Here is a 26,562-nt window from a genome sequence, read left to right on the forward strand (position 1 = left end):
TTTTTCGCATTGATTTTCAAGGTCCTCTACCTCAAATTAGAAAAGATCGTTGCATGCGGAAATAAAACAAAAAAGAAACCTTCCTAACATCATTGCCCACGACTATACTTCTCATTTATTAAATTCTGTTGAATAGACATTGTTTGATTGCATCTTATAGACAGTAGAATTTTTATCTTTCTTTGTATCGGCTGTATTATACTCGATGAGTACTACCAGTACTTCAATATAAATGTCTAATTAATCAACCTTCAGAGATTAACTATAAATAATTCTGTCAAGTGCATTCATGATTGCATTTGTTCTAGTATCAGTTGCATTGTTTATATATGCCTAAGTGCAAACAGGTACAGAAAATTACAGATTATAGATGGGTATTTAATTCGCATGAATAATGTAGTAAAACGTCATACGTGTTTGATTTTTAACTTTTTCCTGTTTCGCCAATTACCTCTAAGAATAACACAATAGAAAATTTGAACAATAGTGTCAACAAAAGCTTGACAGCTTGTGCCTTTTCATTCCTATTTAAATTTTCTAATAGTTATTCGCGTTTTTTGATGACTTTCAAGTAGCATTTTTCCATATCTTTGTGTTTTGAGTTATTTTGCAATCAGAAAAAAAAAACGAAATGGAAAGCTGTCATAAAAATGACTTAGAAGGCAATGGCTTCTCTTTGTATAATCAAAGACATACAGACTAGACTCAAGTCTAGATCTTTATAAGATCCAACCAATCCCTGCATCTCTCAGAAATTTCCGACTGCGAACTACACTGACTTCTCCTACGCGCTCTTTGATTATTGTTTTGTCAGTGGGGTGAAGGGCAGGAGACCCCTATTCATAAGCGAGACATTCAGCACCGTAGTAAGATATAAAAAAGTAAAGAAGTGATGAAAATGGGCTGTTCTGTACCGCCCTACGGGTGGCGATAGAGCCAGAGGTCAGGTACTAGTGATGACAAGGACAACAAGAGAGAAACAGACAGACGGACACACAGAACTCCATGGGGTGTTGTCATTTTCATAGTCTGTACCTTTTCCCAGTTTGTTGCTGTAACCTCATCAACTCACCGCGGGAACTGGATTGTTTGCAGATTATGTAGCAGAAGTTGCAATTTCATCAGTTTTTTCCTCCCCTACTCCCTACGCAGAGGAATGTTGCTGTTTGAGAAAGAAACAACTCATCTGTACAGTTGAATTATTATAGATAAACTCCATCACCTATCCGACTGTGCCTAACGGTAGGGATTTATAGTGGTTTAACAAAACAAGAGAAACTCTCTATAGAATAAAGCCATATCTTTTCACTGGTCTTGCAAGTTACACAGGACTTAATCAACACGCATGTTTCGGCGATTTATAAATGTCTAATACACTTGTGTGATAGATGTAAGTGTCTGTGAAATATGCCTAAATCGTGTTCAATCTTTTTTTGTACTATTATTTATACTGGACGAGGTAGTTTTTTTTAAGTGCTGAAAAGACCCTCTGTATATTTAGAGAAATAATAAATAGACCAAGGAGAAAACTAAATAAAATCAGGAGAAAATTAAATAATCTCTTCGCCATTCTTCAACTGCTGTAATTTTTCCCACAAAACAAAAAGACACTGGAACGTGAATAAGGTGATAAATTGGAAAGTACTGAAGAAAAATTGCTCCCAGGCCTCCCCCTAATAAAAGCCATCCACCTAATTTCTTTACACGGACAGTTTGTATTACGATATTACGATTTTGCATAAATCTTTCATCAAGGATAATGATTTTGCAGGAGAAAGAAGAACTTTGTCTTGATGTTTAGACTGCAAAAAATATTTAGTGCTTTAATGACTGAGGTAAAGGCGTAATCTGTTAAGTGTTAATAAGTTTTTGAAAAATGATAGTTATTTTTTTCTTTTGAAAATGGAGCCATCCCATCCCTTGTCATATTTGTTGCAGATACTTGTACAGCTTAATTAAATTCGAGGACATTATGTGGAGCACTACTAAGTAAAGATTTAATAAAACTACTTTTGCACGTGAAGTATTTTAATTTATTAGCATACAGAGAACAGCTTGTACAATTAGACTCTAGATAATCCCAATAATTAAATCAAATCGATCACGTTTTGGATTTCAATATCGAAATCCATCTTGAGACCTGTATTTTTGGTTCTATAAAATATGTAAAAAGAGAAGTTAACCAAACATGACATGAACACAATTTTATAGTTAATAAAGTTTTAAACAGAGCTTCAAATTAAATTCTGAGTTATTCTTAATCATTAAAGATATCTATCTACTAGACAGGATGCACAGAGGCTAATGTGTGCTAGTTGGTAAATTCTTTAACTGGACTTGTAAAACACAACAAATAACAGCGCTGGGTTTTAATAAAGAACTGGTATTTAATAACGGGAAACTTGCTTCAATGATTTTATGGAAATAATGATTAATTCTTCTAATAAGGCGTTACCAATCATTAAGTAAGAAATAAATAAATCAATGCATGTAATTACAAGGAGTTCTAAAACTTTACCATGGTTCTCCAAAGTGTACCACTAGAGAGACCAAGTTGTACTACACCGACGGACTCCACTTAGTGAAATGTCCAGAGTGCTTTAAATACTCTGCAACCTGATAATATTGACTACAGAACCGACCAACCGGAACAAAAGCAGGTGGCGGATAATGTCGCTGAGATACTCTTAAATCTTTCTGAAAACAGAAATAACTGCAACCCTATCAATTTAATCGGGAAACCTCTAACTAAAATCATAGGTTTGCAATCCGAGAAAGTTCAAGTTTGTTTTTAGAAGGTTCTGCCTTAGGTCCGCTAGTTCATGGTCTGTTTTTCAGTGGGAAAGGGTTAGAGGGTATTGCAATCACATGAGTTTAAGAGTATCCCATCATGGGTCTGATAGTATTTCAGTGATATCGCCTCTTACTCTTGTTTCCACTGTTGGGATTCATAGTAATTATCAGGTTACAATAGCCTAATTTTTCAATCACGTCTGGCTATTCGAATCTCTAAAAATATATTAATGATGGCTGGCTGGGCTATTTATTTATCTTAATGTTAACTATCCAGATTAAGCACGGGCTAAAGTTGATTTAAACATAGCTACAGTTATTTATTTTTACATTTAAACCCTGTTTCTAACATTAAAAAATTGCGTTAACAAGAAACTGCTATTTTACTTTGCATATCGCTTCGGGTTCAAATAATGTTAATCCCTGAAGAGCGGCATTGGGTGAATGAAATTTTGCGATTATTGTAAGATTTTGACATCATTGGAATTAGTCGTTATTGTGTTCTTTGACAGCTGTCATGCATTACATGTCCTTCCTTCCTTTACAGCAGATTGCGTCAAGCGATAGAAAAGAGTGGCTCCTTTTCTGTGGAAGTAAAAATTGATGCACTTAATCAAAGTAGCCCTATTAGTAATCAACGTGAAGTGAGTTTTAAAGCCATCCTGGAAACGCTTTTGAGTTTATTATTTTGCCGTATACCAGTCTGATCTGAAGAGCTAAAGTAGTATATTTAATTATTAAGTTTAAAAATAATGGTACTTCAATGTCTAAGCTTTTCAAATTTTCGGGAAAATAATTGTTTTCCCTTGCATTCATTTAAATAAACGTTGTCCTCCTGAAATATCGTATTAACTCCTTACAGAGAGAGAAAGAAAAATAGTGTCTACCTCATTCTTCCATGAACAACTAGTATTGTTCATGGAAGAATGAGATCAGTTGTTTGTTTGCACATGAATGTTATTTTTTGTTGCTCAAAGAGCTAAATTCCCCAAGCATTGAAAGATTGAGGGGTTTTTTTATCCTTAGTTTTGAACCGCCAACGCTCTCAAGACACACTCTAGAAGCCGAAATAACCCAAAGAATAGGAGTCATGTTTTGTAAATTGTCTGTTTGCCAGTTTGTGGAGAGAAATTTTACAATTTGTCATCCGAAGATGGAATAACTTGGCCTGAAAAGTTCCTGAAGGGTCTGACTAGACCATGACTTTTTGCATTATGCTACAGTCGCACAATTACTATTTCCATCGGAGTATTGCTATTTACTTAAATAATCCAAAGAGGTTAGTCCAAATATTCTGAGAATACGACTATAAAAGACATATGTACAAAAGTCTATGTTTTTTTATTTTTACTGTTCAATGTATTCACCCCGAAGTTCAATGCACCTATTGTATTTAATCTGCAAAGTAAACAAATCTTCAAAGAAAACCGTTTTTCAGGTTGGGCATTAAACCAGGCTTCCACAGCTTCTTTTAACTGTTCATCATCGTTAAAATGTGTTACACAAAGATGAGACTTCAAGTTTCTTGTGGCCAAATCTAATTGTAGGAGGGAGTGGGTGAGGTTTAATTGTTCAAATCTACATTCATGAATTTTAGCCTGTGCAACGCGGTCTTTCCACTAAATTCTTTTTAATTTTGATTCAGAGTCATAAAAATGCAGCCAAGTTTAATCACAAGTCACTGAACGGGATAATAATCTATCTGGATTAGCGAAAATTTATTTTAAAATTTCTTCTGATGTTTTTCACGAATCGAAAGGCTGCTGGGAACCCATCTTGCACAAACTTTAGCCATTCTCAAATACTCAATAATAAATGAGTATTTGAGATGTCTAATGTCGTCTTTTGACGTCATAGAACGGGAGCACAGGTAACAGGTAACGGGAGCATGTTGGCTGTTCTTCAGGTACTAGCATCTTCACGTCTTGCCCCACTGTCATTCTACTTTCGAAGTCAGCAAGATATCTCAACGCCGATATATTCTTCATCAAAAAATAATCGCCACGTGTGAGAAATTGCAATCTTAGATCAGCCGTTTCCAACTTTGAGCCCTTACCGGTATCACAGACCAGTCCGTTCCAACACGGGAGAGGGGGGGAAGGGATGTTGCTAAAGCAAAGCCAGCTCAGTGTACAATGAAATGACCGTGAAGTTAAATTTATTACCTTCTTAGTCACACCAGAGAATGAACTATACTTTATTTCCTTTAGCTTAATTTTAAAATAGGACTTATTTTCATAATAGTAAGAAGAAGACAAAGGCAACTGACATTAAAAACATAATGAGAGTAAAAATAAATTATGTCTGAATTAAAAAATGAAACTTTTGATAGGATTGAAATAGAAATATCACCATAAATAGAAACCATCGGGATCCATTTATAAGATGTTGCTTTCATTAACAAAAGTAAATGTAATTTATTCATGAAATCAGATTATCTGACTGGTTACGAATGTGACCTCTGGGAATGCAGGATGTCGTCGTTTTTGGGCTTTAGGCCATATAATAATATAATATAATATGTCTGTAAATTTATGTGTTCGGTGGTCGATTTGGAATCTCTGGGAAGGAAAACCATGCTACCCTCGTCTGAGACCGACTAACTCGGCCACGTTGTGAAAAAGGCAATCGATGGGTTTTGAACCCAGGTATTTTCCATTCGGTGTCGGAAGGGCTGTGATTCTACCAACTGTGCTACCCACGAGGGCAAGAGATGCATCATGAATATACTTTTAAAAGTACAGTATACTAAAAATATTCATATCAACAAACCGTACAAATTATGCCATAAAATTTGCCTTTTGAGTGTTGTAGAAATATTTAATTGGGTAGTACAGAAATAGTTTCAATCAACTCTCCACAATAAGTAAGTTCAAAATACTCAAATGTAAATTAGATTCTACTTTTATCTTATGTATATAAGACTGACATCTAAAAACTCAAGAAAAAACTAGTTATTTATTTGCATTGAGCTTAAGGGACCGTGGTAAAAACACCATATTTGCGAATAAGTCGTCGGAAACTTAAATTATAGAATGTATTTAACGGGTTTTCTCCGCTCTAGTTGGCATTGAAATACTGCATATTTCATTTTTTATTCCACTTGGGAATAAACAGTCTTCTCTAATTGCAGAACTGAACCTACCTTCTTTATTTACTTTCTCTGGAAAAATGCCGGAATGCGTAGATATTTTCGCAATAAAATATGAAAGTCAAAATTTTCTTCTCAGCAAGAAACTGAAATTCCATTTCGAGGTTATGTTTCCTTTTTTTCTTTCTTTGCAGATGAAGTCCATTTGCAGTCGATAGAAAACTACCTGCTGTTCACACAGGGGTCGTTAAGATGCTCGAGAGAGCTTATGATATATGGTTTCATCATTTTTCTCACCAAATTTCTTCTGTAATCAATAAATTCCATATTGCATCTTCCTCTGACCACTGTGGTGTACCCGTTCTGATTTTCGGATTGTTAGCCATCTTATTTTGAATTCCAATTTTATTTTCGTAAAATATAAACATATAATATCTTCATTATATTCTTCTTCTATCTTCGTTATATGAATATTTATAATAAAAATGCAATAAAGCTAATATTCATCTTTGTTCTGTATTTTCATTATTTTTGGCATATTTGAACATTCCACGGTTTTTTATATAATTTGATAGCATTTACACTGATGTATTTTTCTTACTTTCATGTATGAGGTACTATCCAAACGTTATGAAAAATAAAGAAAAAAATCGTTTAACTTACCTAATTTTGCATCATGCCCCCTGAAAAATACTTGTTCACTGAGCCCAGAGATTATGGCATCACTGGAAACCTCTAAAATTATTTTTTTTTGTAATACTATCAAATATTTTCTGCTTAAGGATTCAGTGACAAATCCCAAAGACTGATAAACATATCGAGTAGGATGATACATAATATATTAAAAGTGCCTTGAATTAGAGTTTCGAATGAGCCTTTATTATATATACTTGTATATTTTTTTTATTTAATAATTAAATATGAAAATCCACAAATTATTTCATAATACTAATAACATTGCTAAATTCTGGGGAAGATACATAAAACATAAAAAAGTAATAAAGAAAAATCGAATATGTTAAACTTGAAGGGGGGGAGCATAATACTAGAAGGGATGTCCAATCCCCTGCTCTAGACTTCATGATCTGTCCATTTACACACTCGTGAGTGTGATATATAGTTATCGAAGCGCACGTTTTTTGTACTCCAGTAGCTTTCTGTTAAAGAGACTGCTTAATCTATAAGAAACTGATGCGCCTGTTACTGTGAACGCCATATTGTTCCAGCGCAAGCGTATTTCTCAAAATTAAATTTGATTTGGGCATATTTCTCATGGAACTATAGATTCTACCCATGGATCCTTTCCATGGATTCTACTGACATCTGCTGAAAATATACAGCGTGTTCATAATAGATATAATACTATCAAATGGCATATTCTACCTTATTTTTTTTTTAAACCTGTTCTTAGTAAATATAGAATTTTGTTGTTCAAAATTCAAAATAATCTCAACAGCTTAGCAAGCGATGAATTTTTTGCAGTACTTTGATGTTGCTGTCAAACAGTCTTTGCCTATAAATCTACAGTATGTTCACCTAAAACAAAACAAGGAAATGTCCTTCGAGGTCAACGTTTTTTAAAGCAGGAAGGTGTAGGTGATTCATAATACGGCTTAACGTGTGTACATAACGGAATTTCGGAGCTAGATTTAGAAGCAACCGGTTCTATCATGATGCTTTCCCACTGACATAGTGTACCACTGTAATCTATCACTTGTCAAGGCTGTTAGTGATAAGCTGACGCCTGAAACGAAATACTGGCTTTTACAACCTTTGAAGACCACTTTATGACATCATGCGTCAACAGAGCTATCATTCTGACGATGGAGTTTCCGATCCTCGCACCTCTATAATCTCTCTCTCTCTCTCTCTCTCTAGAAGAAAACAATAACTTGTTGATGTAGCACTTGACTTATCAGATTCAAATATTTTGATGATCAAATAAACAAAACGAACACATTCGATAAGCATTCGATTCATGGAAAGACCGTCAGCTTATGATATATTGGAAAGTGGAGGAAATGAGAAAGAAATATTAAAATTGCAATAGATAATAAAACACGTGCTCAGTAGAGTGTCAGCGATAAATATTTTCCCATTACTCATTATTTCCGTGATAAAAAATCGTTATTAAAATAATGTGGACTATCTCATTGACTTATTTATCTCGAAAATATTCAATTCAATTTACTTTCTTGCGTGCTTTCTAAAGATATACGTATAAACAGTTCTCGACACGCTTGGTCGCCGCAGTCGCTATGGCAACTAGTATTTAGAGATCAGTGTGGTGGCTGTAAGACTGAAGTGCCAGTTCTTTGTTTTATAATCACTGCAGTATGTGCAATAACTGGCTTGATTTTTCACAAAGATGCAGTACGTGGAATCTTTTCATTCCATGGCTCAGTTAACCGGTCTCAGGCGAGAACAGCAGGGCTCGAAAGCTCGGGTTTTTCTTCCAGAGAAACAGGCAAACCGACTAGAGAAAACACGCAATACACAGACATTATATTCTCGGGTAGATGAACCCTCGTGGGTAACACAGTTGGAATAATCACCATCCTACTCGCACCTGGGCTCTCGTGGGTAGCACAGTTGATAGTTAATACATCATTAATATAACTTTCCATGTCCGGTATCATCGACTGCTTTGGAAAACTGGCATTATACAAGATGTGGCTAAAACGAAACGAGAATCGTTGATTAACAACGCCTTACTACCGCGCATGTCAACAATATTTATATTGTGCTGTAGCTTGTTTTTAAATGATTGATCGTAATTTAGAGCAAAGAATTGTTTTTAAATTTTTGGTGAAACTCGATAAAAATGGTGTAGAAATGTTGGAGATGTTCTGGAAAGCGTACGGTGATGAAACAATGAGTCAGTCACGTGTGTACGAATGGCACAAACTGTTCAGAGATGAATGGGAAGATGGCCAAGACGACAAGAAAACCGCCAGCTTAAACGACAGGAGAGAATGTTTAAAATATTCGAGAGATCGTGTGGAAAGACTGTCAGATGAGTATTCGACTAATCGCAGAACAGTTGCAAATTGACAAATAACAATTTTTACAGATGGTTTTTCATCATGACAATGCGCCGTGTCATTCTTCTGTCTCAGTGAGAAAGATTTTAACCAAAAACAAGATCACAACAGTGAAGTATCCACCTTATTCACCAGATTTGGCGCCGTGCAACTTTTTTTTCTGTTCCTGAAAATTAAAATTCACCTTAAAGGAAAACGATTTGAGGAGGACTTAGCAGACATTCAGATGAACGCAACGCAGCAATTAAAAGTGCTATCTTCCGAGGACTTCCGCTGCTGTTTTAGATCCTGAAAATCGCAAATGGAGCGCTGCATGGGCGTTTCTGGAGAATACTTTGAAGAAGATAAACATTGAAATTGTTGTATTTAAAATAATAAATGGTTTAAAACTATTTCTCGTTATCATTGATGGCATTGTTTCTTTTTTAGCCGCACCTTGTATGGAATTTAATATTGAAAGCAAAGTATTCACAGTATGGTTTTATCACTTGTCACTTATTTGGAGTGGTATGAATTGAAATCCCGTCTATGGTTCGAGGAATTTCTAACGTCTTCTTCAATCGAGGATGAATTATACAATATCACGTAGAGCGAGTAAAGTTCCCACCCCTGAGTTCAGGAATTTTCAGCCCGCACAACATGCAAATTAACCGATAAACTCCCGTGACTCGATTTCGCTGCGTAGTGGTCCTCTTCCAAGGTGGCGACTAGTTATTGGCAATGGCGACTTGATCTTTAACAAACGAAATACGCTTTATTTATGCGGTTAATTGAAAATTTTCCTATTAGAGAATATCGAAAAACTAAGATAAAATAAGGATTTCATATTTTTATAATTGTGGTCCGACTTTAATAACACAGTTATCAAACTTCAGTATTAAGTTCAGCATTGCAAGAGTTTCCGACTATCTCTACTAGCAAGACCTGTTTCAGTCTTCAATCCCAGTTAAATTTTCCATCAAGTAGGGCTTGCTTTTTTGCATTTGACTTTTTTACAGTACCAAATGAATTTCTTAGTTCAAATCTTTTTCTTGAGGATGCATCGCTAAATTAACGTCTTTTGATTTTCTTTTGACGCTTTCTTTCCTTTTCTCTGTTCTTCGTAGAAGAAAACTTCTTTTTATATATCACGTGTGCCGGCAAAGCAGACAATATTGATCGAATAGTGCGTCCCCAAATACGCTTGTCTGCGGCGATAGCGGAGGATGCTGCAGCGGAGCACAGCCTTATTGGCATTCAGCTGGCGATGCAGGAATAAAGGATCCAAATGATGTGGGCGGACGGAGCAGTGAAGATGACTCCTTTATTGCCTGTGTTTACCATAATCAGTTTCGGTGGGCATTCGGTTTGTATTCGTTGATTATTCTTTAGACGGGTGCGGGGTAACGTCCATTTTTTGGTGCAGAAAGTAATACTCAATGGTGTTTGTACATAGATCACTGTGGTCCCATTAAAACAAACGAACTTTAATGAATATTATTACAGTTTTCAGAGTTTAGTGTTCAATAATATTTAATTACTAGTATATAATCTGTAATGGAAATTAGGGTTCTTAAACAGCGGCCCGTATTAATTCCTTAAAATACTTTGTTCTCAGGTCGGTTTGTCTGTTTTTCTGGACGAAAATAACCCTGATTTGGGGAGGGGAAAAAAGAACTTGGTATATTTGTATTATGTCTATAAATTGCGCATGTGTTGTCTGGTCGATTTGGCTGTCTGTTTTGCTGGACGAAAAACCCGAGTTTCCGTAGGGGGAGGAACCTTGCTGCTCACTCCTGAGACCGACTAACTTGGCCACGCAATGAATAAAAAAAAAAAATAAATAAAAAAAATCATAAACGTTTCTTATCATTGATGGTATTGCACTTTATCTGACCCCACCTCCCTTCTTATTCTGAAAATTAAGCAAATTATCATCAATTCATTTGAGGGCTATCCAGTAATTATTAATTCTCTACAGGTTAAAAAAAAAATGCAAGAGCACATTGGATATCGCTAGGCCTAAATACCGCTGCGAATTTTTATTAAACTAATTTAGAAAAATAATGCACTGCGCTTGCAGTAATTCCATGTGGTGAAAATAAGATTAAACATCATTTTAACAAATGAATTTAAATAAATTTAAGATTTTTTTTTTATTCTGAAGATTAAACAAATAAATATTAATTCTAACCCATGTATTCTCTGTTACCTTATATGATGAGATAATGGATAATAATATGACGATATTACAGTCAGAATTATTAATTATTAAATAATATAATAATTATTAATTACTAGAGAATTCAAGAGAACATTGTGAGAAAAAATACTTCAACCGATGGATCTTGAATGAATTAATATTAATGTGGTTGCTCCTCGGATTAAAAATACCACAAGCCCCTTTTTTTCTAGAAGCATGCTTAATTTATCTTTTTTTATTAATTTATCTAACTAATTTAGCCTATTGCTGGCAGAATAAGTGGGGTTCCCTGTGAATTATTCTGTTTTTCAGCTCGCACAACATACACCTCTGCTCACGAACATACACTTCTACAGGCAAATATATAATGGTCCAATATGGTTTAAATCTCTGTTGTGTCCTGAATCCAACAACGTTAGGAGATAAAATCCATCCGGTAATAGAAAACATGCGTGACCCTTTGTGGTACTAGTTAAACGGCTGCCATAAATAGTCACACTGAATATGTAAACTCCTCTGGTTCCTGGAGATCCATATCAGAATTTAAAAAGGTAAAAGGAACTTAAGATAGTCAGATTAATATGAGTAGCTACTGATCTTCCCCATGAGCAGCTCTGTTGCTTCTGACAAAAGAATGGATTTATATCTCATGTTTGTGCGCAGTGACGTAAAAGTACTGATCACTGATTGAGAATGCAAATTGACTCCTTGTTGGAAAAAATATCCTTAGTTTTGTTTTTGAGAAGGAGATAATATTGGCCATTTTGGGATGGATCTGCTATGTCTGTTTATAGGGGACTGTTGAAAATAGTAGGATTGGGACAAGCTGATAGCGTTTGTTTTTCCAAAAATGTCGAAAATGTGGTCGCAGGTGAAGTTACATATAAGTTTAGACAGCGGCATCAAGAGGGAGAAAAGCAGCTACTCCAGAAATAAACATCGATTTTTTGCTGTTAAAAAGTGTGGGGGGGTCGAAAGCAGCTAGGTTGCTTTCCCTGGAGTCTATGCTGGGTTTATCAGTAGTGTCTTGTAAAGTGAGAGTTTTGGTGGAGTTCTTAACGAAATTTCAGAAGAGATTTGTTACTTCCATTGCAAACTATTTCGGATTAATATTTTGTTGGATATTCAAGGTGGATTATTTTGGCGAATATTAAGGTGAATATTTATGGTTAAGGTAGATATTTTGGATATTTTGGTGGATATTAAGATAGATATTTTGGATTTTATAGATATTAAGGTGGATTTTATAGATATTAAGGTGGATTTTAATAAGATTTTTGATTCTCTAACGGGGGAATTAAATCGGTCCAATTAAAAAAGTTCTCATGTATCTAAGAGTAGTTTAAGAGTAGTTTTTTAAAGAAACTTAGTGAGGAACAACAAACTTTCTTTATAGTTTTTAGTATCATTATAGTCAAGGATTAGTCTTCTTGATCATTGGTATGAGATTGGTAAATTGCCAAAAGTCTTCTGGAAGTTCTCGCGGATAGCACCGTGGATATAATCACAGTCCTCCACACACCGAGTGGAAAACGTTCAGGTTCGAATCCATCAGCGACTTTTAAGAACTTTCATGAGATTTTTTTGTTTGTTTCGGATTTTTCTTTCAAGAAACAGGCAAATCGACCGAACAACATACTCAGTTACAAACGTAACTATCGCGTCATAGCTTTAGTTGCTTTAGAGCTTAACACATATTCGCTCATTCACACTTCCGGAAGTGGGTGGCCTCTGTTTCTTTTTTAATACAACATCATTACGGTCCTACATAAACAATCAGCACATGGGCTAACAAAAATCACCAGAATGAAAGCTAGTCTAGTCATGCATATGATTTTAAAGCAAATACATGACATCCTACGTCAAAAAAAAAAAATTAGCCGCAGTCTCACAGGAGGAGTGGAATAACATTCTCGTCTCCACATACATGCAAAACATTTGTATAAAGTATCCCCCAGAGGGCTACTGATGTTATTAAAGCCCATATGTGCCATTCTTGATATTAATAACCTCGTTTTTCTACACAGAAAGTTTTTTTCCCCATTTAGTGTCCCAGTACGTGTTGGAAGGTAATACATTCGTTGTACACTTTATGATACAGTGAAAAGGCATTGCTTTCTACAATAACTTTTGCAAGTGTAACATAAATTTGGTGTAAAACAATTCAGAGAGTAATAATAATAATCCAGAGATGTGACAATTTGGCATGTTAAAATTAGACGCAAACCAGTTTAAAATATTAGTGGCGGAGAAAGGAACAGTGAGAAATGATCACGCTAAAAGAAACAGCGAGGAATGATCACGCTACCAAATGATACTGTCGATAGAAACATTTGGAACCAGATTAATCCTTCGAGTGCACCAGAAAAACTCCCTATACAACAAGTTGTTGTATAGGGGTGTGCGTTAGAGCCTGGAGTGCGTACCCACGCACTCCAGGCTCTAACGGGATCCCTCCCTCTGGACCTGGAGATTGTTAAGCATGGGCTACTCTATCAACTGACCAAAGGCAGAATGGCAACATGCCTCGACTACACCATAGATCTGTCAAATGATCCCAAAGTAGAAAGGAGCCGTCTCTCCGCTTACCTCCAACAAACTTGGCAGGCCCGCTGGGAGACCTCCAGCAAAGGTGCAATAACTAGAAAATTTCTACCCAACATACGGCTGGTATACCCGAATTATCCACCGTGGCTCTCACCAGGACTCTACACCACCTACCTGCTGACGGGACACGGGGCCATTAGAGACAAACTACAAGGATTTGGACTGAGTGATACACCGTTCTGCCTCTGTGGTGAACGTGAAACGTGGGAGCACCTAATGTACAGTTGCCCACTATATGAGGACCTCTATTGCAGGTTCATTACTAGAACACAGCTTAACCTCCGTAATCAAGAAGACCTCGCCATAACTGAAGTTGACACGTACAAGGCATTCGCGCAGCTGGCCCAGGACCTCTTCACAAGGAGAAGGACGCTCCCACAGCCTCAACCACTGCAGTAAACAACCATGCCGTGCAGGCCAGCAGAATGTCTACACAACCACGGAAACCTTCCCAGATACTACCATGCAAGGGCTCAGAGAAATGATTGCAGCACATTGCTGCCACCTAGCCATATGGCGATCTGGGCTGGCAACCTTGACCAGCCTGCTTTCACTCCTATTCCTTGGCAGGGGGGGGGGGAGATGGCTCGCTGTCTTCTCCTCCTCCTGCCATCCCCCTTTCCCTCTGGTGGGGCATGGGCATGCCCCACTGACTGCAGGGGCCATCTACCCTATCGGCCCCTTACTTACTTCTCTTTCTTCCCCCAGCCTTCAGTCTCCCTACCCTTCTCTTTGACTATTCAACGCGAAAGCCCCACGCATCCAAATTTAAATTAGCACCAAAATTATTGCCCGCCCCATTAGGCCTCTAGAACTTGTCATTTTAGCGTACAATCCCATGGTAATTTCGGGGAACAAACCCCACATACTAACTTAATAGCGATTTTGCAATTATACCACCGCGATTATCTATCTTTTTTTTTTTTTTTTTTTTCCTATAGGACCCAGCCGCTGAAATCCCAGGAAATTAGGCGGCGGGACCTGCCAGAGTATAATAAATTTCAAGGTACACCTGGCCAGCCTCCTCGTTGGCATAGTACGGACAACGTCGGGTCCCATCAGGGGCTCGACGGCCAATAGGCCAGAAGAACAATGGGCACAACATACTACACAACACATGATCCACACACTTTTAAATCTCTGGTCTTGACAGAGTACTGTCCCTCGATACAGCGAACACTCGCGGAGATGGGAGAAATTCCTGGTGCCGTTTGACCCTCAACATACTTTGTACTTTGTACTTTGTATACAACAAGTTCAAGATAGCGGCAGAAAACTTGATAGCTACATCTGGTCCATAATAAACATCAAAAACACTTTCTATGACCTCGAAGAAGGCACGGAAAGTATGATTTTGATGTGTATTATAGACAAACGCTTAGCCATAAATTCTGAGGCGTACATCAACACCTTGAAGAAACTCAAGACCCATTTACAGAGTGTGCCACCAAGAAAGGACTGAAGGACAAGGAGAGAGACTGCCCACTATTTTGCAAATAAGGGCGACAATTGAGAGAGTGCTGAATTGCGTCACTCCACCTATCATACAAATTGAATATCGTTCATTGGACTTTCATCTTTTTGGTCCACTGAAGGCTGCTTGGACGAAAGTTTAGAGATGTTGATGTAGTTGTTAATTTAGTAGAAAAGTGGCTTTTCGACACTGAAGAGAACGTCTACCATAGAATATTAGTTTGCATAGAGATATAGAAAAATTATGCTTATACATGTGGTTCTTCTATGTAATCTCCATGGAATCTTATTTACACATAAGATCTATAAAACACATTCACTAATTTACACAATTTTTTTAATAAATTTTTGATGAATTAAAAATTACGGGGTGACATTCGTTCATACCATAATAACTGATATTAAACTGTTGATGTCTGAATTAATGTTTTATACTGAGGTTTTTTTTTTTTTATATTCTTATAATAACGTCACCTTCATATTAATGATGCTCTTGTAGTTAGCTTTATTTTTATATATTTCAAATACAGCTGATAGACAGAATAATAGAAATGGCAGAGCCATGTTACAGTCGATCATCCCAGTTTCTGTGTATATTTGCCAACAAATATGTCCGATTATTAGACTGGATTGCAGAGACGAGCAACAACGGACAAAATGTGTATAGAATTTAATGTGAGTCGTAAGCAAACTACCACCATGGAAATAGCATGTGAGGGATGCAAAAATCTCAATACCATGGCCATATCACCGGCATGCACTAAGCGGGCATCACCCTGAAGAATCATTTACAGTCCATGTTGCAGCATTAATGCCCTTCCAGGACTGATGTCTTCCAAAATAGTAATTCCGGACCACACATGCTCATATTGCCATGCAGTAGTTCGACGAATATGAAAACCACATTACCCATGTGCTATGCCCCTTATCAATTCTATAGAAGATTCGTGGAATTTTCTGGTGTGGCGCCTACAACAGAGATTTCCACCATGATTCACAAGAATTCCGTGACATGCAATGTCAATACTCTATCTTGGTAGCACAACGGTTATGACTGCTCTCCTCCCATACTGCTCGACAAAATTAACAGAACATGTAGAAAGCGTGTTCTGTTAATTTTGTAAATCGTGCAGCTTGCGATGAACCGGGACAAAATTTGGTATGGTAGTGTAGGGTACCATAGAATAATCATGAAACCGAGAGACCGAGAAACTTTGAACAGATATAAGAGACATTTATAGGGGTTGTATAAGAATTACCAAGAAAGGTCACATTATAGAAGTCGATGCAAGATACTCGAAAATATGGTCACATGACATTAGTACGGCGTGTGATCCCCTCCAACAGCTAAATAGGCCTCACAATGGTGAACCATGCTCATATAGGGGTATCTATAAGATTCTGTGGCAACAAATCCCATTTTTGCACTAGCGCAAATCTTATCTCAACACGTCACCGAGAAGTTGGCTGTCGGCGTGCAATGCGACACTCAAGGGTGTGCCACACATGTTCAATCGGATTTAAGACTGGTGATTGTGCTGGCCATGACAGTTATTGGATACCTTCAGTTTTAAGATATTCTTCCACCACATGAGCTCTATGTGGAGTGACGTTGTCGGGCATGAAAAGAAAATCTGGAGCAACTGCACACCTAAAATTTCTCATACAGGATTCGGGGATATGTTCTCGGTACATCTGCGCAGTTACGGTATCCCTAAAAAATATGAAGAGGAATTTTCAGAAGACATTTGTGCTCCCGTTAATCATTATTCCACCCCCCACGAGAACACCGCCTCCACCGCCCTTTCTCTGATGTAGGGATGATACCGCATTCCTCGTTGTCTGCAGATGAAATAACGTCTTGAATATGTTTGTAGGCTAAAACGGAACTTATCAGAGAACAAAACTGTGCCCGATTTGTCACGGCCCTAAATCACATGTTCATGGCACCAGTTTCGACGAGCTCGGTTCGGGGTTAATGGAATACAAACAACTTGCTTCCTTCCGTAGAGTCCACTTGAATTTAGCCTTCTTAGCAGCACGGTCCGGTCGAAAGTGTCTTCACCTGTGTCTTGAGGTGTCCGCAGCCACCTCAAGAGACAGTTGATGACAGGACATCGTAGGGCTTCGTCTTGCTTTTAGAGCCAGATAGTGGTCTGTTCTGGTTGACGTAGCTCTTAGGCGACCTTGGCCAGCTCTTCTTGTAATGGTTCCTATCTCCTGAAACTTCTTCCATAATGCCGAATGACAGTGCGTTACACATTAAGACAACGTGCTCCTCTGTCCTCGACTGCCCTGCTTCAAGTCATCCAACGGCCCGCCATCTGAAAGAATCGTCTAAACGATGATGACTTGTCTTTTTGAGACTGGAGATGTGTCTTTCCCACTGAGTAAGCCAAAAAATGGTATTGAATTGTTTTTATAGGCATGAATAATTTGCATAATGTGTAGCTCTGTATGGTGGTGGATCGTTTTGTATTGCATACTTGGAATTTGCATTCCACATTGCCTATTATATCAAATATTCATGAAAAACATTTTGTTCTGTTAATTTTTTTGAGCATTATACTGTATATGGAAATGGTTTGCGTTCGAATCCCATCAATAACCTGCGCGGTAGTACAGTGCTATCGTCACCATTCTGCCCACACTGGATGTAAAGGTTCGAATCCCTTCGATGGCGCGAGGAACTTTAAATGGGCTGTTTTCACCTCGTGGCTGAGTTAGTCGGTCTTATGGCGTAGATAGCAAGGTCCCCCCACAGAAAGTGGGGGTTTTTTGTCCAGCAAAACAGACAAATCGACCAGAGAACACAGCAATTTACAGACACAATACATATATGTAAGAAATTACCGCGTGACCCTAATATAATATTTTTTTAATGGGCTTGGAGTGACAGTTGCACGGTTTCCCTCCGGATATTCCGATTTATTTATTTAATTATTTTTTTTATCCATCAAAACAGGCAAACCGACTACATGCAATTTGCAGACAATACACTGACTTCACATAGTCGTAGTTGTTTTAGCGCATAAACAAGAACGACACAATCTATCAGTAACTTCTTGGATGTACCTGTGGGCAAACGCCATAGTTTGGAATTATGGCAGGTGTTTCCGTTATTCTGCCCACCACCTGTAGATACTGTCCATTTATGATCTGCGGGTTATGCCGATTTTAAAAAGTAAACCATTTTCGGAATTATGTTTTAGCAAACAACCATGTCCTCAGTTAATGGAATACTGCTGACTGTTAGTTGTACCAACGTCTGGTTGATACAATATTGAATAAATGAAAAAATTTTAGAAACCTGCAAATCAGGAACTTCTCATCAAATTTCCAAAACTCGCCAAATATTGTTTAAATAATGAATACTCGTCCACCACTAAAGAAAAGAGTTGAAGTTTGTAATCAATTAGGTTTGCAAGCTTAATTGATTACATACAGTCAAGAGCAGCCGGCTTCCTGCAGTGATGCCATCTCAGGCTGATTTCCAGGAGCCCGATCAATTCGTGCAGTCACTTGTATTTCGTCGTCAGCAACGCGGTGGTTCCAGCTCACACCTATTCTTATTCAGCATATTGTAATTGAGAGAGAGAAAGTATAATTCAGCACTTTGAAAGATATGCTTTATCTCTTTTAAACACGCAATCTGTATTCAGATAATTGAAGCCATTTGCAGGTTTTCTTTTTATTCTGGATTGCATGGTGTTTACTAACACCATGTATTTTCTTGCAATTTTATATATGGTTAAAAAAAAGTTTGTCAAGCCAAATTTTATTAAAATCGGTTCAATAGAAATCCTTTAATTGTTATTTCTTTGGCCGTCCGTCCGCATGTAATAACTCGTCTCATAATCGTTGGATTTATGAAATTTTATATTTGAGTCTTTTAGAACTATTTGTCGAGAACTAATTGTCTTACACAGTTCATGTAATTTCATTTTCCAGCTCAATTAGAGACATACAAATACTGCTTATCCGATTGATCTGTAAGAATTTTTTATGTAGACTTTATAGAAATATCATTATTTCAGGAAAATAATTGCTAAATAACAGGGTAGTTATAATTAAATGGCGTCACTTTGAAGGCATGTATATGGGAAACAGGTGGTCAGAACTGAACGTTAGAATGGATAATTGGAAATAAGAAAAGGAATAACGCGAGGGAAAAATGGATCTTAAAAGTGCCACCAAGGGAAAATGGCGTTGTACATTGTGTAGGAGTGACTAGCCTTTCCAACGGGTTTATTCGGATCGGTACCAATTTCAGAGTTTTCTTAAAACTGGTCAATGTAATGATCCATTGATGTTAACAATATGCTAGAATCTCAGAACCTTGCCAATTGTCACTCGTCACATTTCCTTCAGAATGTTACCAGCATTCCTGGTTTTGCTGTTTTTACATGTCTGCCAGCGTTTCAGTCCTTCAAATAACCCCACAACCAAAAATAGCATAGGCTGAGGTCTAATGATCAAGGTGACCAAGCAGTTGGAAACAGATGAGAAATAATGCGGAGACACGAATCACCCACCGGCTGTATGAAAAATGCTGTGTCCAAGCAGCCTCTAACCTGAAAATTAGGAATAACACCAATGGATGAGGAGTTCATGGTACACGTTATAGGAGCTTGTGGTTGAACCTCCTATAATGAAGGTAGTGGTTAAACCACACGCAATAACAATGTGGTGATGCGGTGGAATTTCAACAACACGCAGTTGCCATTATTAGTCTCCCTATATTCGACATATTATGAGTCGACATTGCTATTCAGGAAGTGCACCTTTCCAGTCCGCAGAGTTTCAAGACCTGTATTATCCACATCTTCTTAACCAGGAATTAAAGAGCAGAATCCAAACGCTTCTCAATATCACTTGAAGTCAGCGGTTGCACCACGTGTAGTTTATGTAGGTACCGGTGTAGCACGCTTCGCAGTATCTTGCTAACAGTTGAAGATGAAAGTTTCAGTCGTGTAGCAACCGCTCTACTACTAACGGACGAATGAGAATTACGCACTGCGCTCTCGGTCATTGCAACAGTAATCCCATCAATAACGCTTTCAGGAACTAATCGGCTTCCTCTGCCATGGTACAGAAATACGATCTGACAAACTACCCGTCTCCTCAAACTTTTGGTATTATATTGCCTAACCCATTATGTCTGCGGCTTACTCTTTAATCTTTTCCAATGGCGGTCTTCGCGAAGAGCAGCAAGGGAAATGGTATTATTTTTGTAATAGAGCTTAAATCCTTCAGTACCAGTCTCATAATAAATTTCCGTTTTGGTATCAGCTATTCTTATAACTGTTCAACGCATACTTCATCAGTTTATAATACATAATTCTGCTGTACAGCGCCATTTTCCTACGGTGGCACTTTACAAAACTTTTTTTTCATTCATTCATTCCTTTCATTCTTCCATCACGATATTTGTCCATTCTAAAAATTTCAGTTATGTTCGATTAGCTGTTTATGTCTATATGCCTTCCATGTAAACGCTGTTTAATTATTAGCACCGTGTATTACTATTTTACCATCTTAAAATATTCGTAGTTTTAAGTATTTTTAAACTTGGCAACAGAACAAAATATTAATTTACTATAAACTGAAAACTGGGAAACTTTGTTGACCTGGTTCCGGTTTCCAGAACAAGAGTAAAAATCTGTCAAAGGTAATAACAAAAAAAAGAAACATTTAGATTTATAGAATTTATTTTCTTACTAGATCATTTCATTACTGCAATAATAATAGTTAGAGGCATAATTTAATTATGTGATTTTAAGTTACAGGCATAACTTAAAATCACATTTTTCAAAAACTTTCCTTGTTTGTGCACTCCATCAAAACACCTTTCAAAAAACTGGCGTCAGTTCATTCAAACAGGTAGCGCCATTAATCCATCACTACAGCTTAATGTAAGAGCTCACTGGATATCGCTAGGTCTAAATTACGTTGCGGACTAACGTAATTTATCAAACTAATCAAACTAATTCAGAAAAGCAGTGAATTGGATGTATCAATAATTTCATTTGGAGAAAACATTTCTGAGTAAATATTCTATTTTATGAATTTTAATTTCCTTATTATTGTTAGTTATTATTAGTTATTGCTAGTTATTAAACAAAACGTTGGATAATATTTTATTAACGTAGCGCTTCCATATAGACAGTATTGTGAGTTTTGCTATTTGGGGCCAACATGAAAAGGTTTTGCCCTTATCAACTCTAGAGTAACCAATGTAGTGTCAGCCGTGACAAAAAACCTGGGCTCTATAACTCCAACCACTGTAAATGTTTGCCTTATTAATGCTCATGGCTCATGGTCTCTCTTTGGCAAAGCCACTTATGGGTCATGAAGCGTTGCAACTGTTTTTTTAGTGGTTAACATTGAACTAATTTCATATTGATCATCAGATGCAATGGGTCCTTTTCCCAGTTTGAGCAGACTTTCAACAAACTCTGGAAAATATGTATTACCTGTTAAGATATATTCGTATATTTGTCTTAGGCTCAGTTGCTGATGTTCTTCCAAATGCGTGAAGTTTTGAAGCAGACATTCATCAGCTTTGGTTTCTAGAGTAAAAGTCACCAATAAACACCAGAAATACTGCTTCTATCTCATTGCTATTATGTCTAAGGCCTTGAATGGTACCATTAAGAGACTCCAAGGCAGTTGAATCTTTGTGCACAAATCATGGACATTGAGATGGTGCTTCTGCAAAGCCCTCATGAGTAGCACAGTTAGTATAATCGCCGCCCTCCCCACACCGGGTGGAAAAGACCTGAGTTCGAGTCATGGACCTTTTTCACAAGTGGCTGAGTTAATCGCTCTCAGGCGGGAGCAGAATGCTTTTTTCTCCCAGAAACTCGGGTTTTCGCCCCAGAAAAACACAAAATCGACTACAAAACACACGCAATTTACAGACTTATTATATATGGTGCAATATAGCCTTAGTTGCTGATGCTTTCAAACCCTATTACTTTTTGTCACGTCCTATGCCAACCTCATCGGCTGATGCCCCTTTACTTGTGAGATAAAATTTGAAGATGAGTGGGCTGTTGGGCTATTCTTATTAGCGTAATATTAGTGCGTGATGATGCCACTGCAAAGGCGAAGGCGATTACTTTCCAATTAAGCTTTTCCAAGCACATTGATTTAAATTTTTCTTTTTTACGTTAGCAAATTTGCAGTATTAATCAGAGAAGTTGCTGAACTGGACAGCCTCACTCGTAAATGTGACGTGAGTAATCATTTGGATTATTACTTTCATTCGTTTAATTTATGGCGCCCTCTTTAATTTTAGCAGTGACATTAATTAATGTAGCAATGAATTTTTAAAGCGAATTCTGCGTTTTAAAGATATATTATTTATTGAGAAGAGAGAAGACATTTACTTCACTCGATTAATTCATAACATTGACATTAATTAATACTATAATCGTTAATGGCTCTAATTATAAATGAGAAATTTTCATAATAAGAATAAGTGATAATTCATTCTTTCTTTCTAGTCCTGCGTGATAGTATAGTGGTTTTGTCACTTGTTTGGATAGATCTGAATTCAACTCCCTTCAACGACTAGAGAATTTCTAAAGTCCTCTTCAATGATATAGGCTGCAGTTATCAATCTCAAAAGGAGGGAGTAAAGTTTCCCCGTGTTTTATTTCGTTTTTCAGCCTGCACAATATGCAAATCGACCAGTGAACACAAGCATAAAATACTTATAAGGATATAAGTTACTCTTGGGACCGTTAACATAATAATTAATTAAGAATTAATTCATTTCTTCATTTATAATTCATGAAGAAAGATTTAAGAGGTTAAAAAGAATACTCAGGTACACACGGCATGATATCTCAGTTCCCTTATACATGCAGATTCAGATTTTTAAGTTTCAGTCTTCGAGCTGTGATGATGATAAATTAATGTTTAATAAATAATAATAAATGAATGTGTGTGGCAATATCACACACAATCATTTATTATTATAGATACTGAAATTGTATAAAATATTATTAATATTATAATGAAACTGAAACATGATATTAAAATTGTTATGTTATTAAAAGAAAGTTTGGTAGAGAAAATTGTAGATTCAAAGAGGCTTCCTGTAACAGAGAAAGGAACGAAAGGGAAAACATAATTACACTTAGACATAAAGTGCATCAGATACAACGTTTAGTGACCTACAAAAACACTCCTACGGTGTGGGTACTTCACTTGTTTCGAACGTTAATATGCGTGCTACTTACACACTTTATTTTCGCAATCCTTAAGAAGTTGAGATGTCAGTCCTCTTAAAACGAAGTCATCCTTGCATAAATTCGTTTTGTTTTGGGGTCAAGATCAGCATCAAGAACTTACAGTCACGCTTGGTAGTATCTTTAATACAATGTGCATGATAAAAGTGTATTCACCTGTTCATTCATGTAGCTGGATACCTCCTTACCTTCACTCTGGAGAAAGAAGGTCAGAATCGGTTATTTTATATAACGCAGACCGGTTCAATTCCTGAACTACTGTATTCACAGAGGAATTCACAAGTTCTGGAGCCTAATTTTACTAATCAGACAACTAACTTCTTCATATAACACTTATCTCTTTCTCAGTTGCAACCATTTTCAAACTTCTTAGCTTATTAACCAGTTTATTTCGTAATATGTTCTGTAAATCTTAACATATCTTTTTGAGGAATTTACTTTGAAGGGGAACTGAAGGAGAAATACAATTCTTAGTTAACATTATGTATCTAAAAATCTACTGTCACAATTTCTTTGATTATGCGCTATTGCAAACATCTGAAAGTGAAATATCAATTTTCAAATTGTTCATGGAAGTGTGTGTGGTTGTAATATGGTTTTTAGAAGCATCAGCCATTAGGGACATATTGCTCAGTGTATTGTCTGTAAATTGCGTGTGTTCTCGGATCAATTTTCTGTTTTGGTGGATGAAAAACCCGAGTTTCTGAGAGCAGAAACCACGAGACCCTCCGCCTGACACCGACTAACTCAACCACGTTGTGAAAAAGCCCATAAAAGTTCCTCACATCACCGATGAGACTCGAACTGAGGCCTTTGCCACTCGGTGGAGGAGGACAGCAAGTCTACCAACTGTGCTACTCACGTATTTGTTATTGAAATAATTAGGGAGTTGTCTTAAACTTGAAAAATTAATGGATAATGGGCAAGTAGAAAAGATATAGACATTAAAATAAAATAAAGTTTTATTCTGTAGATGGCTGAGGCCAGAAGTGGTTATTACTCAAAACATGATTTAGAGTCATAGCTTTAGGTGAAACTCAAAAAGTTTCGCAATTTTATTTAAAATTATTTTAAAGAAAAATATATATTTATCTGTTCCCCTACCGATAAATTTCTTCTACTTTAATTAAGGGTTAATTTTCAAATTGTTGCGCTTATTAGTGTGGTTCTTATTATTTAAAAACATTAATTTTTCTATCTCGAAGAAAGTATCTGTTTGAAATGTCTTTCAAATAAAGTCTACGCATGAAAACCGTAAAGTTTAAATAAAATTTTAAAAGATATTCGAAAACAAAGATTCTTTTGAGGTTCAAAACCTTTTTAAGTACAAAAAAGACACATTTATTAAAATACTATCCAAGCAAACAAATGCCTAGTAAATATATACAAGAAAAATACAACTCACATATAAGTGTGGAGAAAAAAGTCAGATAATTTCCTTCCTCTTAGCACACTTCCTGCTCGGAAATAAGTCTTCGTCCGTAATGTGTCTACATCATACCATGAAGTGGGAACGAAGATTAAAACCTGTTTGATGTGTCAGCTCAGTTCTCTATGAGCGTATGGCTAGACTTCAGTAGACATTAAAGCAGCCCCTGAATGATGTCTACTCGGCATAGCTTATGAGCTACTAAATGCACAACGAAAGGAAAAGTAACTCCGATCGGTCAGTGGCATCGTGCTGAGAAGCCGACAGAAACTGTCGGCTTCTCAGGGGTGAACGCAGATTCACAATGAACGGCGCGGTTTCCACGCGAACAGAAAGAGCGAAAAGAAAAAGTGGATAAATGGATTTATTTTTTGATTAATCAACCAACTCAATATCCAGATTACAACAATAGAAAAATATGCCATCCTTGTTGAATTCGGATGGAGCTTGTGCGCTGTGCTAATTTTTTTACTGGTCATGCGCACGTCAAAGGATCGATTCCAGCGCCTTCATGGCGAGTTTCTTGTTTTTGGTTGCAGAAAGTAGGCCATGAAAATGTAATGTTTTGTCCCAAATTTACTGCGAAGTTAGAAAATAATAAATACCTTGTAGGCATGTCTTAGTATTAAAAAAATCTTAGTTGGATGTTATTGGAGTACGTATGGATGCTTCGCATATTTTATGGTGTGAGATTCAGTCGGACCTCAACCATAGCTCTATAAAATTTGGGCCAAGTTAGTGGCATGAATTATATAGAAGATTGATAATTTAAGAACCGACTGATAATTTAAAAATTGAAATAAAATACTATCCTGTCTAAAGAGAGCATGCTCTAAGCATGTGAGAAATAAAGTTCGATTGCCATTTGACAAAATTTAGTCCAAACTAAAAGATCTTTTCGGTTTTGAAAACGTAAACAAATATTTCACGTTTAACCTTTATCGAAGCTGTCCTGAAAACGTAAACATGATGGTATCATGCTTCAAAAACAGCAGTATTTTCTTTAAATGAAACGGATCCGGTGCCATAATTTATTGCCTGAACATAAGTATACTTTTATAATTCAATAATTTTTTTCTCTATAGAAATTCTTATTTCGGGATTCGATTTCAAGAAAGGTGGTCCTTCCCCTTCAGATTATATTTCCAAAGAGGAGGAGAATGACTTAGGAATGAGTTTATTTGATAACTCAATGTTTTTCTTGTGTAAATTCGGTAATATTGATCAAATACGTATGCCTAGAGTTATATTAAACCAAGGAGAAAATTATCAATAATTCAATAAATCATACTCTCTTTACATACACACGATGACAGGCGGTGGGCCATGTCAGAAGACACTTACCTGTACTTTGTGATGTTTGATAGTCCTATGAGAAGGAGGCAGTGACGTACCAGCACCGTGACATTAGTGATGGAACTGCTTCAGAGGTACATAGGGCCACCAAATGTCGCGCGCGAGTGAACTTCACGTTTAAATACCACATAAGCCGCCTTCGGCATGTCAGGTGAAAGTGAAGCTGTGATTGGTCAAGGATGATGCTGGAGGGAAGAGACGCAGCACTGCAGTGGCAAAAAAAGTATAATTGGCCAAGTCACCGGCAAAGTAGCAAGAGATGCGTACAGGTATGGGCCAGAAGCATCCCTGTCTTACCTGCGCGTGCTCGCGCGCCTCCCTGGTGG

At 37.0% G+C, this 26,562-nt stretch overlaps 1 long non-coding RNA gene across 2 annotated transcripts in view; it reads right to left on the reverse strand.

Annotated features, from left to right (window-relative positions):
- LOC150090238 (uncharacterized) overlaps positions 1–26,317 on the reverse strand; it is a 71,248-nt gene extending 44,931 nt beyond the window's left edge. Inside the window, exon 1 of one of the 2 annotated variants that reach the window (XR_016546700.1) lies at positions 26,225–26,317. This is a non-coding gene — a long non-coding RNA (uncharacterized LOC150090238). Of the gene's footprint in view, positions 1–24,856; positions 25,158–26,224 lie in introns of those variants that run through there. The other variant, XR_016546701.1, reaches the window with a different exon arrangement.
- Between the last annotated feature and the right edge of the window lie 245 nt (positions 26,318–26,562).

This window comes from Mastigoproctus giganteus, chromosome 2 (assembly GCF_048544385.1).
Source record: "Mastigoproctus giganteus isolate SK-2022 chromosome 2, ASM4854438v1, whole genome shotgun sequence".
NCBI lineage: Eukaryota > Metazoa > Arthropoda > Arachnida > Uropygi > Thelyphonidae > Mastigoproctus > Mastigoproctus giganteus.